Source organism: Nicotiana tabacum, chromosome 16 (genome assembly GCF_000715075.1).
Source record: "Nicotiana tabacum cultivar K326 chromosome 16, ASM71507v2, whole genome shotgun sequence".
Classification (NCBI taxonomy): Eukaryota; Viridiplantae; Streptophyta; class Magnoliopsida; order Solanales; family Solanaceae; genus Nicotiana; species Nicotiana tabacum.
The window spans coordinates 98,887,052-98,901,898 of record NC_134095.1 but is presented as its reverse complement, the minus strand read 5'-3'; positions in this window follow the sequence as shown (position 1 = coordinate 98,901,898).

Sequence of the window (14,847 nt, the reverse complement as noted above, 5' to 3'; positions counted from 1 at the left end):
AATAAAGTAAAGTCTTTTTGATTTTATCATTTGAAAGTCATAACGATGAATTGATTTTATCATTTAAAAGTTAAATAAGTACTTCGAATTCTAGTGTCGTAATGAACAGGAGACGTCCTCTTTAAGAGCACCGTAAACATAAGAGAGCCCTCTCTTATAAAAACCCTCACAATAAAGGGTTGATTTCGGAAGAACGTGTGCCCAAAATCCAAATTCCTTCTGTGGAAAATACACCCAAGGCCTTACACAATAAGACGCAAACAGTAAAACTTGCACAGAACACTTAAGCAAAGTAGAATACAAAGATTAAAACTTGCATAGATGTCCAAACGAAAGATAGAACCATGCAATACTTGAGGAAAATGTGTCTTTATTCACAATAAATGTACCAAAGTGGCAAATATACAAAAAGTTGGAACAAAAAAAGGAAAAGCTAAACTACTACATCTCTGGAACCCGGAGGAAGATAAATGTTCGTGCCCTTAGGGGAAGTGGGTAGATCCGCCGGTGGCCCAATATCTTGGCCCAATATCTTGGCCCTCATCAGTTTGGTCTTCGACATCTTCACCTTTCAGTTCCTCTTCAGTTCCCTAGGTTTTGGAACTAGAACCAGAAGAACCGAAAGCATCAAGCCCTGCCAGGAGACCCCCTTTAGTAGTTGACTCAATCTCATGGGCTTTAGCAATTTCGGCATCGAAGTCAATGATATTCGTTCTAGCATTTTCCAAGGTTTTTCTCCTCATGATGTACATAACATAAGTTTTCTCAACAATGAGGGAAGTCGCTTGGCGCTTGAGTTCTTCTTTAAGTTGGTTAACTTCAGCAGAAAGGTTTTCCCCAATCTAATGGACTTGAGGCTAACGTCAAGTTCGCAGACAATAGAGCTGAAAATTCTATTATGCTCAATGTTTTCTTATACTTCTCCTCCAACTAGGCATATTTCACCCCTACAACAATAAGCTCTTTAGTTTTGGAGTTCAGGGATGCCTCTAAATTTGTCATTTCAGCGAAGGCAGCCTCGAGATCAGATGCAGAAAGAATAGCACTATGGACTTCAGCCCATTTGGTCCTAGGCTCTTCAAATTGAACCCTCGGTGGAGCGATCTCATGGCAAGGGGTCTCCACTTCTTGCTTGCTTTGCTGCAAACGAGCCTCCAATGCAACGGCCTCATCAGCTTTGGTTTCCAGTTCTGAAAGGCGAGCAGCGATTTGGTCCCACTCGACCAAAAATTGATCCCGCTCGGAGGCAAGCTCCTCATTTTCCTAAATCAACCTCTGAAGGCCCTTGGAATCAAGAAAATTAGCCTACGAAACAAGAAAGGCAAATTCAAAAGTAATACTAAATGGAAGATAGAAGAAATGACAAAGGAAAAGAAGAATATACCATTGCAGCGTTGTGCATGGAATTATTCAACAAGAACTCTCCCGAGAGAGCTTGTATTTTGTCCTAATCTTTTTCTGAAGTCAAAGGCTACAGATAGTTAGCAAGTTCCACCAGTTTGGACAGCAGGTTGGATCCGGTGGAGGCCAATATAGTAATGTTCCTCTTTCTTTGTAGATCTTCTAAGGGGGCAGAATAATTTTGCCCTAAATTCCCATAAACTGGGGACTAGTAAGGGGAACATCCTCTTCTAGAATGGATGCGGCCGGTGGAAATGATATAGAAGTTGCTGATGGAAGAATGGGTGAAGAAGGTGATGAAGTTGGTGGCATTGAAGGGCGATAAATAGTTGCGGCAAAAGCAGTGCTAGTTGTTGGTTGCTCATCAGCCGAAGATGGCAGGGGCCAGGTACCCAGCCTCATAGTACCGAACATAGTGACTAGGATCGGACAGCGGGAGTTGGCATTTTCTACCATCTCAAACTCCCCCCAAAGCTCCGAGACTTCATCTTCGGTTAGTGTAACTAACTCAACATGTTGAGCATTCTGTTGAGTTGATAAGGATTGTCGTCTTCTATGTAGAGAAGCTTCCTCATCACTAGCTTCTCCATGATCGTCAATCATCACGATGTTTATGGTCGGCCTAGGTGGAGGACTCATCACCACGACTTCCAGACACAACTCGGGGGCGGCATTATTTGCCCTCTTATTCTTTCCTCCAACCGCAGAGGAAGGCTTTCTTCTTGGTTGCTTATTCTCTGGACGGGGACTCCATGATGAAATACTTGTACCCGAAGCAAGTCCGGAGACATCAGTTCAAGTAAGCGCCTCCTGAAGCAATTTCGTTGCATCAGTAGGATTAGCCAAAACATCCTCCTCATGGATGAAAACCGAGCCTGGGGTAGACATAAGTTTAGAAAAAAGGATAAAGGATCAATCAATTTCCTCACGTAAAAAGCATAAACGATATGAGTCAAAGTTACCATGATTTTTGGCCTTCCACCCATATTTAAGGTCCAGTTTTTTCCACGTACGGGTTTCGGGCGTAGTGACGTCCAAGATTTTCTGGACCGACTGGTCCAAGCCTTCAATCCTAGGTGGAACCCATCGAGTTGCTGAAACAGGTGAAGGAAGGAGGATCAATATGGATATAAAAAATTTAATGAAAAAAATATTAAACAAGGAGCTTACGAGTGCGGTTCCATGATTCCAAAAAGGATGAAGCCGTTGCCAGAATGATATCATTAGTGGCAACTGCAACAAACCGTTATGTCCACCCACGTCGTTGTCATCATCCATGCTAGATAATAGAGCATGGTAGCTACGTTTGCTGAAGTTTATCATTCCCCTGTGGAAGATTTTGGAGGAATAGAGATTCATCACATGAGCTAAAGATAGCTCCTCTCCCTTCTCTTGGCACAAATGTTGAAGACAAGCAATCATCCTCCGCATAGAAGGACTTAATTGTGCCAAACACACCTTGTAGCGGATGCAGAACTTTGCAATAATGGAGTCAAGCTCTCCATTCAAAGAAAATGCTCCCAAAGTAAAGGAATAAGTGTAAAAGTATATGAAACCCTCCTTGGGTAGGGTTAATCACTCTGATAGATCACGAGCAATAATTTCCAAATCTTGGCAGCGGTAATCTTCCTTCACAACAGAAATATTGGAAGTATAGATGGAAGAAGAGTATCTGCCAATGGCCCACGTGTGTGGTTTAGCAGAAGGAAACCTTTCTTCGAAATACTTTGTGGTAACCAGGCTCCTTGGAACAATGGTGCTCACTATAGGAGGAGCGGCATCATCGGCTTTGCCTTTATTCTTTGAAGAACTAGGTTTTCTTGAAGAGGGGGCTATTTTTATCAAGAGGAAGGGTTTTCTTTTTCTCAAAGAATTAAGCTAAAGAAAGGTTAAAGTCGGAAGATGAGTCGAGTAAAGTGAGTCTTAGAAAATTTAGAGTGTTATGAAGTATAATGAAGGAAGTTGATGCATATGAATGAAGATGTAGGCGGCTAAATTTGTGGTCATAATTGTCTCGATATCCGGTAAAAATTATGTTAAATCATGGGATGACGCGTGTTCGGAACATTAAATGCAGAGAGATGTGCGTCTAATCAACCGTCAAAAGCTTTTCAGAAGGGGTCGAGAAATTCCCACCAAAAAGAATGTTTCTACCAACTTTTCGGTGATACAAATATATGTCATCGAAAAGCAGGGGAACTATCTGTATAGGGTAAAATATGTTATGCTAAGTAATTGCACAAGAAAATAATACGTGGAGCCGGAGGCAGGAGATAGACAACACTGAAGATAACTGTTTCATTTGTTACTGGAAAGAATGATGCTCATAAAGATACAATAAATGCCTGCCACCCGGTAGCATTTAATGGAGAATATTCTATAGTACTTAATACAATGCCTGTTACAAAAGAATATGGTTGTCGTTACATATATCAATGGCCCTCATAATTGGTATTGAAGAGGGGTTTGATCCTAGGACCTTATTCCCTAGGTGTAGCTATAAATAGTGAGCTCTATTATCATTGTAAGGGGACACAAATTTTCTGGCAAACTTTTGCTATAATCTACTCAAAGCTCTATACAATTTTATCTTCTTACTTTTGGTTTCCTTGTTGTTATGCCCAGAAGCCTGCTCCCTGAATTATCTTCATTCAAGGCTAAGTATTGCGTATTTATTCAATTATTTTATTATTTCAGGATCGAATTAACTCACTTGTCTAGAACCACGTATAAATTCAATTGTACCATTTCACGGGTAAACAATATCAAACATCTATAATTTGCATATGTGTTGCTATAACATGGTAATAAGTGTAACTGTGTTTTAGTTTCTGCAGTAGACTATTATGAAAAATATTATGTTGTGTTGGCCTTATAAGTTTACCATTGAATTTAATTGTCATCCATTTGGATATGATTGCCTTTACTTCCTTCCTTTTAGGTGTTATTCAAATTTTTTCAGATACAACTTTACTTATTCTGGAATAAAGACATTCAGCTGATCTTTGGTTTTTTTATATTTCTAGAAAATTCATTCAGTAGGACTTTAGATTTTATTTTAATTTACTTTGTAATCTCTTTGGATTCTGCAAGGAGAATATTTCCTAAAAGCCTTTACAAACTTGATATAGCAATTTGGCGATGATAATTTTGCCAAAAGATATGGCAATTTATGTGATTACTGATTTTCTGAATTGCAAAATAATTAACCATAAAGTGGAATTTGTTTTTCTTGGTTGCATTTTGTTGATTGGTAACAACACATGACAGTTTATAGAACTACATACCTAAAAATAATTAAATAGAACCACCTGCTCTATATTGTGATTACACATCCCCTAGAAATTGAAATGCTGAAATTAATAAATGCCTTTATCTATTTTATCAAGGTTCACTTTATTTGAATCAAGCTAAGAAGATATATTAGTCATTTCTCAATGTCTATCTCAAGGGATATCTTGAAAATAATATTAGTGGCATATTTTCTCAGATAGTTGCACAGGATAATGGATTATCTTAATTTAGGAATAAAATCTCACCATGCTGCTACTATTCTGAAGATGCAAAAGAGAAATAACTATCTTTAGATTACTGTTTATAGTGCTACCCTAACTGTCTTTAGATTACTATTTGTAGTGCTACCCTTTCCCCTACACATGTGGATGAAACTTCAACGAAGGTGAAAGTTCATAATGAAATCTATCTTTTGTCAAATTAGTATAGAGATGAGGATAGTTCAAGGAAGAAAAGATGACTTGTTGAATTCCTTTTGCTATAAAATATCTTGATGCAGTCTAACTCTGACCGTTTAAATCCATAAAAGGCCTTTTATATGATCCTAATGTAATAGTTAATTTATTATTTTCCTTTGTATGATGGACATTGATTATCAGGTTTTCTCTGTTGTTTTCACTAATTAATTACTTCGTTTCCCCCCCCCCCCCCCAATATATGATTTTCAACTACATGAAGTATCCACCATGTTTTAAGATGCTACTAGAAAAGAATCCTCTTTAGTTGTGTAGCAGAATAGTAAACTCTCACTCTTATTATTTCCAGTATTATTTCTTTTGTAAGATAATCCGGGAAAGGGGAAAAAACTGTGTATACAGTGAAAATCGGGGCTACCCGATTTCATTCTTCGATGGAGAAAGTGATACCACGTCGGAAGGTCAGGACACCGAGCTCGGAGCCGAAGCTCCTTTCCAATGTCGAGGTCGATATCATTTGTCAAGGTCGGAAGAAGGCATGCAATCGAGATGATACCGTTATGATTCAGTAATGGAAAGAGCGAGATACCCGCAACGGCTCGAGGATCACGGCGTAAATTTCGGAATAGATTGGTCTTCGGCGGTTAGACAGCTGTCAAATATGATTTCCTACTGTAATTAGAAGTGTTCCTTATTTAGGACTCCTCTATTATATAAAGGGGGATCATATTCATTTGTAGACCATTGTTCACTGATAAGAAAATATACTTACATTATTCTCTTGCTATTTTACCTATTGTTCTTCAGAACTGTTTTATCATTTATTCCCATAATCATACCTCGAGACCGTCACAGGTCGAGGTCGAGACTCAGCCTACACACTGGTCTGATCTACTTTACTCTTTAATTTGTCTATTTAATCCCTTGTTTATCAATTGGTATTGAAATAAATCACATATCCTTAAAACCACAATACAAGTTTAATTGTTACTCGAATTTTAGGGTAAACAGTTTGTCGCCCACCGTGGGACTAAGGATAATAGTCATTGTTTCAGTGTTGATTCTGATAACACATGTTATTTTCACACTTATTTTTGTCAAGTATTTTGCTCTCTGGTTAAAGCATGTCAAACTCACAAAACGCACCCGTACATGGTGATGAGGATCTTGGATCTCACGGAGAAAATGATAATGTAATTGCTCTAGGAGCCGGGGTGCCACCGGTTAATCTCGGGGGAGTATCGGTCATTTACCCAGTCAATATCAGTTCGCACATTACTTTGAATGCGGAATTAGGCACGGACCCCGAAGGGATTGTGCACATGGAAGTCCGATCTGGTGGCCGAAGAACACAGGGTGTATGAGATGGGGGAGTTAGTCTCCAGGTAATATTCGAGATGCTGCAGGCTCAGTAGGCCGCTATTGCTCAGCTTCAAAGTCAACATAGAGCTCTAAGTATGGTCGAGCCAGAAATCATTCATCGTACCGAGCCAGTGCCAGAGAGGTCAAATGACAATGGATCAGGGATCGATCCTACAATTATGAAAATGATCAAGGAGATCACCAAAAGAATTGAGTCGGGAGAGAAGAAAATCGAAGATAATGATAAAAAGGTGGAAACATACAACTCCCGAGTTGATCAAATACCGGGGGCACCCCCGATCTTGAAGGGTTTGGATTCAAAAAAGTTCGTGCAAAAGCCTTTCCTTGGAGCGCGGGTCCGAAGCCCATTCTTAAGAAGTTCCATATGCCGGATATACCTAAATACAATGGGACCGCCGATCCTAATGAACACATCACTTCGTACACATGCGGAATTAAAGGAAATAACTTAGATGGTGATGAGATTGAGTCCGTTTTGCTGAAAAAATTTGCGGAAACTTTGTCAACAGGAGAAATGATTTGGTAGCACAACCTGCCAACAAATTCCATCAACTCATTTGCCATGTTAGCAGATTCTTTCGTGAAGGCACATGTCGGGGCCATAATGGTCGCAACAAGAAAATCGGACATTTTTAAGATAAGACAAAAGTAAAACAAAATGCTAAGGGAGTTCGTATCCCGATTTCAAATGGAACGCATGGAGTTGCCACTGGTCCGGAGTTCGATAGCATCACGACAGTTGAAACAAAATTTGGCCGAGTATCCAGCTGTAACTTGGGCAGATGTGCACAATCGATATCAATCGAAGATCAGGGTCGAGGACGACCAATTAGGAGCCCCTTCCGGTTCATTACATCCAAACAAGTTGGAATTTAAAACCCCAAGGGACATCAACAAGGAACCAAGGTCGAACAGGGAACGATATCAACCATATACCGCAAATCGAAGGAGCAATGGCTCGGGATGCAATCCCTCCCGAAATGATCGAAGAAATGATCGAGGACAAAATTCTTGGGGATTTATGAGCAAACGTGGTTTTGATAAGCATTTCGATCCTGTAAAGGCACGTCGGTTATTAGAATATAACTTTATCATAGATGCATCAGGCATTGTATCGGCAATCGGAAAGATCAAAGATACTAGATGGCCTAGACCCATACAAACCAATCCTTCCCAAAGAAACCCAAATTTGATGTGCAAGTATCATGGCATGCATGGTCACAAGACCGAGGATTGCAGGAAATTAAGGGATGAGGTATCCCATCTATTCAACAAGGGCTACCTACGAGATTTCCTTAGCGATCAAGCCAAGAATCATTTCAGAGATAGAGACGCCAACAGGAAAAATAAACAGGAGAAACCACAACATGTCATTCATATGATCGTCGGCGGGTTCGATATTCCACAAGGGTCTGTGTTCAAACATACTAAGGTATCAATTACTTAGGAGAAGCCGACTGGGGATTATGTGCCTGAGGACTCCTTATCATTCAACGACAAAGAAGCAGAAGGCATTTCTCAACCACACAACGATGCTCTGGTAATTTCTATCTTATTAAATAAAGTTCAAGATAAGCGTGTTTTTGTGGATCCAGGTAGCTCTGAGAATATCATCCGATTGAGGGTCGTGGAGAAACTCGGTCTACAAGAACAAATTGTGTCCGCAGCTCGAGTCTTAAATGGCTTCAACATGGCTAGTAAAACTACTAAAGGGTAGATTACTCTACCGGTGAATGTGGCTAGAACTATTCAAGATACCAAGTTCCACGTAATCGAGGGAGACATGAGATACAACGCCCTACTCGGAAGGCCCTGGATTCACAATATGAGGGCAGTCTCTTTGACTCTCTACCAAATGATGAAATTCCCAATGTTGGACGGTGTAAAAACAGTGTATAGGGAGCAGCATGCTACAAAAGGAAATGTTTGTGGTCGACGAGGTAGTACCGGTATCGACGGAAAGGTTGGGCATCAAAGGTAAACAGGAAACCAAATAGCAATCGCAGCCACTAGCCTCGACCGGATCGGGAAAGTAGGAGGTAGAAGAAGAAGAGAAGTATTTTCTAACCCCTCAAACCTTTATTGTTCTCGAAGACTCCGATGCCACCAAATCAACAGTCGAAGAGCTGGAACATGTTATATTAATCGAGTACCTGCCTGAGCGAAAGGTATACCTGGGAACGGGGTTAACCCTCGAACTCAGGAAAAAGATTATTCAATTTCTTATTAATAACATGGATGGTTTTGCTTGGTCCCCTTAAGATATGATAGGGATCCCACCGGAGATAACAATACATTGGCTAAGCCTTGACCCCAGGTTCAAACCAGTGAAACAAAAGAGAAGGCCCCAGTCCGAAGTAAAGCACGCATTCATAAAGGACAAGGTAACTAAACTTCTCAAAATAGGGTCCATTCGGGAGGTGAAATACCCCGAATGGTTAGCCAATGTAGTCGTAGTCCCTAAAAAAGGGAACAAACTTAGAATGTGTGTAGATTACAAGGATTTGAACAAGGCATGCCCTAAAGATTCTTTTCCATTGCCTAACATTGATCGCATGATCGATGCCACAGCTGGCCATGAGATCCTTACCTTTCTCGATGCCTATTCCGGGTACAATCAAATTCAAACGAACTCGGAAGACCGGGAAAAGGCCTCATTTATCACCAAGTATGGGACATATTGTTATAATGTAATGCCCTTCGGGCTAAAACATGCAGGAGCTACTTACCAATGCCTAATAAATGAGATGTTCAAAGAATAAATAGGTAAGTCAATGGAAGTTTATATTGATGACATGCTAGTTAAGTCCATGCGTGCAGAGGACCATTTGGCTCATTTGCAGGAAACATTCGAGATTTTGAGGAAATATAACATGAAACTCAAACCCGATAAATGTGTTTTTGGGGTCGGTTTGGGAAAATTCCTGGGCTTCATGGTGTCTAATTGGGGGATCGAGATCAATCCTGATAAAATCAAGGCCATCGAAGACATCACCGCCATGGACAGTGTAAAAGTCGTGTAGAGGCTAACTGGATGGATAGTTGTTGTAGGCCGATTTATCTTGAGCTCATCGGATCGAAGCCACAGATTTTTCTCTTTACTAAAAAAGAAAAACGATTTCATTTGGACCCCGGATTGCCAACAAGCATTGGAGGAATTAATGTGATACCTATCGAGCCCGCCACTGCTTCACACTCCAAAGACAGATGAGAAACTTTACTTATACTTGGAGGTATCGGAAATTGTGATAAGTGGTGTCCTAGTTCGAGAAGAGTAAGGTACGTGATTCTTGTTTATTATGTAAGTCGAACCTTAGGAGAGGAAGAAAGTAGATATTCATACTTAGAAAAATTAGCAATTACACTAATAAGCGCTTCTAGAAAGTTAAAACCATACTTCCAATGTCACCCCATATGTGTGTTAACCACTTACCCGCTTCGTAATATTTTGCACAAGCTCGAGCTATCGGGTTGACTGGCCAAATGGGTCATCGAGCTCAGTAGGTACGATATCGAATATCAATCCTGCACGGCCATCAAGTCTCAAATTTTAGCAGACTTCGTGGCTGATTTCACGGCAACCCTCATACCCAAAGTTGAAAAGGAACTATTGTTAAAAACGGGCACATCATCGAGGGTATAGACCCTTTTCACAGACGGTGCTTCCAATGTGAAGGGGTCTGGGCTAGGTATCATTTTGAAGTTGCCCACATGTAGCACTATTAAGAAGTCTATCAAAACTTCTAGGTTGACTAACAACGAGGCCAAGTACGAGGCCATTATTGCAGGTCTTGAACTAGCTAAAAGCTTGGGAGCAGAAGTCATTGAAGCCAAGGGTGACTCTTTATTGGTGGTGAACCAAGTAAACAAAAGTTTCGAAGTTTGAGAGGATAGAAAGCAAAGGTATTTGGAAAAGCTGCAGGTAACTTTGCATCGCTTCAAGGAATGGACTTTAGACCACGTACCTCGAGAATAAAATAGTGAGGCTAATGCACTTGCAAATTTGGGATCATCGGTCGAGGAAGACGAGATCAGCCCGGGGACCGTCATCCAATTATCGAGATCTGTGATCGAGGAGGGTCAAGCCGAGATAAACTCTACAAGCTTGACCTGGGATTGGAGAAATAAATATATTGATATTTAAAGAATGGAAAGCTCCCATCGGACCCTAAAGAGTTGAGGGCCCTACGAACCAAAGCTGCTCGATTCACATTGGATAAAGATGGAACATTATACAGAAGAACATTTGATAGACCATTGGCGGTATGTTTAGGTTCGGGAGACACCGATTATGTTTTATGAGAGGTCCATGAAGGCACTTGTGGGAACTACTCCATCACGGAATCTTTGATTCACAAAATCACTAGAGCAGGGTACTACTAGGATAGCATGGAAAAAGACACTAAGGAGTTTGTTCGAAAATGTGACAAATGTCAAAGTTTGCACCGATGATCCATCAGCCCGGAGAGCAACTTCATTCAATCCTATCCCCATGGCCATTCATGTAATGTGGGTGGATATCATCGGCCCTCTGCCAACGGCCCCAGGTAAAGCTAAATTCATTTTGTTTATAATTGACTACTTTTCTAAATGGGTGGAAGCAGAGGCCTTTGAGAAGGTTAGAGAAAAAGAAGTTATAGACTTCATCTGGGATCATATCGTGTGTTGATTCGGGATACCAACCGAAATCGTATGTGACAACGGAAAGCAATTCGTCGGCAGCAAGGTAACGGAGTTCCTCGAAGAACACAAAATAAAAAGGATCTTATCGACACCGTACTACCCAAGCGAAAACGGACAGGCCGAATCGACGAACAAGGCTATCATTCAAAACTTAAAGAAAATGTTGAACGATGCTAAGGGTAAATGAAGAGAAGTTCTACCCAAAGTCCTTTGTGCGTATCGAACGACATCAAAGTCCAGCACGGGGGCAACCCTATTCTCCTTAGTATATGGCTCTAAGGCCTTAATTCCAGTTGAGGTCGGGGAACCTAGCGTCAGATTTTGACATGCAACAGAGGAATCAAATCACGAGGCTATGAATACTAGTCTCGAACTATTGGATGAAAAACGAGAAGTTGCGCTTGTTCGGATGGCTGCACAAAAGCAAAGAATCAAGAGATATTATAATAAAAGATCCAACCTTCGCCACTTCGGAGTCGGGGACTTAATTCTAAGGAAAGTCGCCCTCAATACTCGAGACCCAAACTAAGGGAAACTAGGACCAGATTGGGAAGGACCATATCGGGTCCTCGGTATCATCGGAAAGGGATCTTACAATCTTGGCACAATAAAGGGTGAACAATTGCCAAACAATTGGAATGTATCACTACTCAAACGATATTATTGTTGAGGTATGAATCTCTCCCTTTTACATTTGTATTTGATACTAACTTATTGCAGGTGTTCAATCGAAGATGTTGAGAAAGCTCTTCAACATGAATACCTTAGGTTTCAAAGCACGTGTTGCACTCTTTTTCCCTTAGATCGGTTTTTATCCCAAATGGGTTTTTCCGGAGAGGTTTTTAACGAGGCAACAATTATGTGCTACCTGAGGAAATTTCAATAGTACCCAAGTCTTCTTTACAATCATCCTCGTATATTGGGGGCATCACCCTCGGAGGTTATAGTTTCGAGAAAAATACTTCATGTCAAAGGGTCTCGATAGGGAAACTTTGTAATTGGCCAAACGGTCAAGTGAACCGTGTCCATATCGATTAGTCGAGCCCCGATGGCAAAACATGTATGCATGTATAAATTATTCAAAGAAGCATTCTTTCTATATCAAACACTTTGTGTCTCAGAGAAAACTTGCTACTATACGAGCTCCATACTTATGATTTTATGAGAAATGGCTCAAGGGCCAAATATACCTCGAAAACTCGGGGACTGTCATCGACAATCAACATATTCGAGTTATCTAAAGTTGAATTCATAAGACCTCAATAGGCGCTCCTCGATCTATAGGCCAAGGCCATATTTCTCGGGGACTAACACCTCTAACAAGTTAGAAGTGTTATTGGGAAATAATCCCAAGAGGCATACCCAAAGGCTACGGCCAAATTAATGCGGCTCGGAGACGTCCGAACCCCACAATCAAAATAGGCCTTCGAATTCTTTGAAAAAACCGGTTAAAAAAGGCTACCCTTGGCAAATAATAAAAAGTGCTTCGATAAAATCAACCCTCGAAAAACCTTAAGAGGTATCAAATTACCTTAACACAAATGTGCTAATGTACAAGAAGGGTTTTCAATCGACATCGAACCCTCAAAAAGCCCAAAGAGTAAAAAATACATGCTAAGACATAAAGAATTTTCGCTAAATATTTTAAGCCAAAAGAGGGGAATAGTAGTCATCTTTTAGAGGCCATAATGGCCTAGTCTAAAGAAGACTAAGGGCCAATACACTTAGAGTTCGAGATCTTGTTCTCACTCCATTCGAACCCAAGGGTTCGATTATCCCGAGCCTAAATAAACAATAACTTGATTATGGCTCGGGACTCACCATTATCTGACACAAACCATTAAGGGTCTATGCCTCAAAGTTCGAACCTTACTCGAACTCGACTACGGTAACTTCGAGGAAGCCACCTGAGACAAAGTCTCGAACTCACTGTTCAAAGCATAAGATTGTGCTAAAAATTTTACAAGGCAAAAACATGCTTATAAAGATCGGGAAGGCATTCGAGAGATACTTTCTTTTATATATTTGAAAAAAGATATGTACAAGAGACCAACATAGGTCTTACAAAAAGAAAAAGAAAAAATCCTAACTATGCTCGGGGCTGATCTCTCCCTCGGGAGCAGCTTTTCCTTCGGGCCCTTCGTCATTGTCAGACAATCGTCGTCATTAGAGGAGACAAGAAATCTGGCATCAGCCTCAAGCGCCTTAGCTTGAGCTATCTCTTCAGAGAGGTCATAGCATCGAGCGTGGATTTCCTCGAGGGTCTCCCTCCGATATTGGCACCTTGCCAAATCATTGATCTGTCACTCTTTATCGGAACCCTCCCTTAGTTGCATTTGAGCAACCTTGGCATCGGCCAAGTATATGGCTATGGATTTGTCAGCCACGATCTTTGTCTCCTCGACCTCTGCCTTGGCCTCGTCAAGCTTGACCTCGAGCTCGTCGATCCTTTTGGCCTGGGCCAAATCTTTCTCTTTAGCACCCTGAAGTTGGGCCTCGACCGATGACAGTTTGGCCAAAGCATCCTCTTTCTCCACAGTAAAGCGCTCCATGTTCTCCTTCTATCGATCATAGTCGGCTTTGATTTGATTGACTTCCCCTCGAAGCAGCTCGATCCTTTCTAGATTTTGCTGCAACTGAGATACTGAAGTGTTAGCCTCTATAGTTGGGTCGAGTGGACCGTACTCTTTCAAAATTATAGTTACCTGCTTGTCTAGCTTGGCCTCATCATTACGAGCCTTGGCCAAGTCTACCCGAAAGTCCCCGAGCTCCTCCGCCCTTTGACCGCAAAGGAGCTTTAAAGCATTCCTCTCCTCCGAGGTTTTTTGGAGCTCGACCTCACATTGGCTCAGGTTGGCCCTAAACTTGGTGAAAGCCTACACAGAAAGAAAGATACAAGTTACGATAAAGGGAGAAGAAGGAAAATAAAATTGCAACAATGGGAATTAATACTTACTCGAGATAAAAGGAGTTGAGCCTTTTCGAAAAGGGTGGATGCGTCATTGATATCAGCGGCGTCATCAACCTTGGTAAAGCAATCTCGGAAGGGATCATATTCACTGGGGACTCCACCTAAGTCAGGCATTTGCAGAACCCAAGCCTCCCTTATGGCCTCCTCAGAATAAGCCGGTAGAGAGGGAGAGTGACCTATCGGCATGGCCCTGAACAAATCACTCGGGGCGCTCTATTCAGCCCTGGGGATCTTGGAACCGGCCCTCTCTGGCGTGCTTGTTGATGGACAAGGAACAATCTCGACCTCGGCAATTCAGGGGTTTTGCCCGAATCTTTCTTCAGAGCCTCCTCATCACGAGGCAGGGTCTCCAGCTCGGAGGGCTTGGAAGCCTCGACCAGCTTCCTGGCTTGAGCCACCGGCGCCGAGTCATCACCCTCGTCTTCTTCTTCTTCACCTAGCTGGTGGACCGATTCTATATCCACAGGAATAAGATTTCTCCTGTGTCTTCGAGTTGGAGCCTTTTTAGCTTGGGGGTCCTCGGGCTCCGGGACCCTCTTCCTCCTATTATCTTTCCTCGATTTCAGAATCGGGGACTCGGTCTCTTCCCTAGGCAAGGTTGGCCTCATTTCAGATACGTCTCCAACACTTGCATAAAGGAGAATCAAGTATGAATGAAGAGAAATCTCTGATAAAGGGGAAGTCATCAAAAGCTTACAA